Below are 4,620 nucleotides of genomic sequence, written 5' to 3' on the forward strand. Positions count from 1 at the left end.
TACACTTCTCCCCAAAAGTACCTCTGCACACTTTCTTTTACATGTTGTTGATCACATGCCCACCCTTAAACCATGTGCTGGCATGGGGAATGGGATATCAGGCTTGGCTTAGATATCCATCTAAGCATCTGCGGGGAGAAGCCCACCTTCCTTAACATACTGTCCAAGCAAAATTAGAGTTCCATAAAATAAGAAGAAAGAAGAAATGGGTATGGAATAGGCAACCAGTAGTGTCAGCGAAAGATCAACTTGGCCGTATGTGTCCAAAGCCTAAAATCATGACTCAATTTTCCTTTTTTTTTTTTCTAGTTTTTTAATTAGAGAAGTTGTAAGTTTACAATCATGCATAAAATACAGGATTCTCGTATACCACCCCACCATATTTAATTTTAATATCTTTAATAGGAAAACAATCTTAAGTCCAGTGCTTCTCAAACTAAATGTGGTGAAAGACCAGTTTATTTTTTTTCTCCTAATCCATTACAGACCAATACTAGCAAAGTGGAATTTCTTTTAAAAATCATACACTTTGAACAAAGGCATATACTACACAAGCCCAGTTTTTGTTATCAAATGCAAAAGCCATACATTTCTCTTGTCAAATTGCTATACAATTTCAAAACACCTCCTCTCAATTTCTGTACCTCTTTCATTATGCACCAGTTACAAACAGTTTGCAGACCAGCAGCGGGTCAGAACCATACTTTGAGAGGCACTGTTTAGTCAGCTGATTTCATAATCTGACCCTAGCTGGCCTCTCCTGCCTCATGTCCTGCTGCTCCCTTTGATTCATCTACACCAAGCTGTTCTCTGTTACCAGAATATGCCATGTATTTTTGTTTTACTCCTGGGCTTGATTTCACATTCTGTTCCCCCTTCCTGGAATGCCCTCCCCTAGCTGGGGAACACCTACTCCTATGTTTAGACCAGCTTAAATATCATCTTCCCTGTGATATTTTTCCTGAATTATTTGTTCCCTTATCATGGCTTCCACTGAACCCTGAGTATGCTTGTCTTATTGAATTGCAGTTATTTCTGGGTGGATCTTCCCCTCCTGACCAAAAGTTCCTTGAAGTGACCGTTGTCTTGTTCACATTTATAGCCTCTGTTCCTGGCACATAGTTTGTCCTAAATAAATGCCCTTGAATTGAATCAGTTCACCCAATTAAATGATTTCTGTTTCTTTCCTCTTTCCTCCAAGTATTTTCTACGTGTTTCTGCCTGTATGTTTGTGGATTTCCTTACAAGGACTAATGATTTTTACCACAATAAAGTTTTCTTACCTCTTCTATGAAAACTAGACTTTTTAAAAATGTGATACAGGGAAGCAGACTTGGCCCAGTGGTTAGGGCGTCCATCTACCACATGGGAGGTTCGTGGTTCAAACCCCAGGCCTCCGTGACCCGTGTGGAGCTGGCCCATGAGCAGTGCTGATGCGCGCAAGGAGTGCCCTGCCACGCAGGGGTGTCCCCCGCGTAGGGAAGCCCCACGCACAAGGAGTGCACCCTGTAAGGAGAGCCGCCCAGCGCGAAAGAAAGTGCAGCCTGCCCAGGAATGGCGCTGCACACATGGAGAGCTGACACAACAAGATGACGCAACAACAAAAAAGAAACACAGATTCCTGTGCTGCTGACAACAACAGAAGTGGACAAAGAACACACAGAAAATAGACACAGAGAACAGACAACTGGGGTGGGGGGAGGGGAGAGAAATAAATAAATCTTTAAAAAAAGCAACAAAAAAAGTGATACATGGGGATACATGGGGAGTGGATATAGTTCAGTGGTTGAGCATCTGCTTCCCATGTACAAGGTCCTGGATTCAATCCCCAGTACCTCCTAAAAAAAAGAAAACAAAACAAAAAACAAGATACAGTTCTCCATTGTATTCAGATCCAAGGTCCCATCCTACAGAGGTCAGTGTCACCATCACTGCACACAGCATGTAGGGTTTTGTGCCCCCATGATTCTCTGACACGTATGCCACCCCAGCAGCATACTTAGCATACTCGAATCTCCCTGTCACAATAAACAAGCCTGTAATATATAATATATATATATATGTAATACTAATATATATACACATACTAACGATGTGACCTTGGGCAAGTTCCTTAATTTCTCTGAGTCTCTTTCTTCCATTAAAACAAAACAAAACAAACAAAAGGCATCATGGGATGACATGAGGCAACACAGCAGCTGCCTGATAAAGTTAGACCCTTCTGCTCAGATGAGCACTTACACGAATTGATGAGGAAGACTGTCCAGGCTGGGCAGCAGGGCAGGTGAGCAGCAGCCAGTGAGGCTGCCTGTCTCTTTAAAGGGTCAGGGCCAGCTCATTCCTCAGCTTGCTGGGAAAGATGACCTGTTCTGAAATTCTGTCTCTGGCATTGCCTTGTTGCTTCTCTGTTTCTGTGCCTCTGACTTCCTCACTCACAGCTAGCAGGGCCAGGTTCTCCGGAAACTCGGGTGCATGACTAAGGTAGACGGATGAGCAGCTGCTGCTTGTTAGAGTAGCCAGATTGGTTGGGAGGCAGACAGAAGACATTAATAAAAGCTGCATATGGAAATCCTCAAACTCCACTGCTCAGATGACATCGAGTCCAAATCTTTGCCAGGAGGAAGGCCTGGGGAGCCTTTCCTTCTCTAGACACTCTTCTTTAATTACTGATAGACCTCCCTTCTTTAGAAAGGAAGGAATCAGGTGCACATTTGTTGGTCAGTTTGTTTTACTTAAGGGAAAAAACTGGCTTCTTTGCATACAACACACATTTCCACGTCTCTGGGCCTATGTTTCTGCTGTTCTCCCTCTTACTGCCTGGTGAACTGGACCCCTAAAACGCAGGTCAAGTATTAGCTCATCTCAATCTCCCTTCCCTCATCCCAGGTTCCCTTCTCAGGTGCCACCACTCTTTAAACCTAACACGGTTATGGTGCTTTACACACTGAAAAGCCATTGTTGGTTGAGGTGTTTTTCCCTTGTCAGGGCTGCTAAGGCAACTACTGCACACTGTGGTTGCTTCAACAATGGGAATTTACTGCCTAACAGTTGTGGAGGCAACAGGCCCGGATCTAGCGTCAGCAGGCCGTACCTTGTCTGAAGGCTGTGGTGTTCAGGTGATGGCTTCAGATCCAAGGTCCCACCCTCTGTTCTTCTCTGCCTCTGTTCTTCTTCTGTCTCCTCCTCACGCCTACTTCCGTGTCCAGTTTTCCTTTGTTTATAAGGAGTCCAGTCATTTGAATTCAAATTGGCTTCATCTTAACAGGATCTTCGAAGATCCCATTTACAAATGAGTCATGTTTGTAGGACCTGGGTTAGGACTTGAACATGTCTTGTGAGGGACATGATTCAATCCCCAACATTTTGATAGAGTAAAAGCTTTTTGAGGGCAGGAATTGTTTTATCTTTGATTCCCAAGTGCTCAGCTCGTAGTCGGCACTCAATAAGGATTTGTTAAATTGAGTTGGAAACATCCATTCCTTGGCATTTTTAACCATTTCTAATTTCTCCTTAATTTTAGTTAGGGTAAAGCTGTATAGTGGAAGTCCCAGTGGATTGAGCACTGGAACACTTCGGGAGCGTCCTGGACACCCCGCCCGTACCTCAGGGGCAGCGGGAATAATGCCACTAAGTGCTAACCCAGCAGGGACGAAGAGAGTCAAGGAGCCATTTGGAAACCAAAGGGTCGCATTTCTTGGTCTAACATTTGTATACTTCAGAAACCTGTTTTGGTAGTCCAAAGTAGATCCCTGAGTATATCCAGAATTTCCTTGGAAGTTATCAGACTTCGTGGCAGGAATATGAGTTAGGAATCATGACTCATACCTCCTGGGCAAACGGCTTGGGGAAAAGCAGTAAGGACTTACAGTCTTGGGTTTGAATACTGACTCTGCCACTTATTACCTGTGGGAATCTGCTACCTCTCTGAGCCTCAGTTTCTTTCAGATCCAGAAGCAATATAATATTTATTTTGATGAGTTGTGATGACTAAATAATAAGTAAAGTGCCTGGTCTAGGTCCGGCGCTTCCTGGGCTTAATAGGCGGTGGTTACTATAATTTGGAAATATTGGAGTGGATGGGATAATGGTCTGAACAATGTATTATCGTTGTATTACCTATGACTTCGTCTGGATATATGCGGGGGAAAGTCAGGCTAGAATTCAAAAAGGTCAGTATACTTTGTTTAACGGATGTCAAGTCAATGCCTAATGATGTTTACAGGGTGACAGAACAAAGGCTTTACAGGGGTTTTCCAGTTTTCACTGTAAGGATTTTTTCTGATGATGGTCCCATCCTTTTCTAATTTGATATGTCCTCCTACTTCAGGAGTGATTTCTGGCTGTCCCACCAGAGACTGCTGCTCTGGGCAGTGTCCTGCCTGAGGTGTGGTGATAAATTCTTTGCTCACTTTTCCTTTGTCCCCTCCTGCCTGCTGCTCCTGTCCCTAGGCCTTATCTTGTCCTCTGGGGAGGTATGTTAAGTGTGCTGCCAGCCTGCCTGTAGGCCTGGCCTGTTTTTCCTCACTGCCAGTACCTCTTGGATTCCAATTCCAAACATGGTATCCATCTGGGGTGACCCTTCCTTCCGGTGCCAAGAGAAATGCATTCCAAATGGAACAC

This window comes from Dasypus novemcinctus, chromosome 4, assembly GCF_030445035.2.
Source record: "Dasypus novemcinctus isolate mDasNov1 chromosome 4, mDasNov1.1.hap2, whole genome shotgun sequence".
Classification (NCBI taxonomy): Eukaryota; Metazoa; Chordata; class Mammalia; order Cingulata; family Dasypodidae; genus Dasypus; species Dasypus novemcinctus.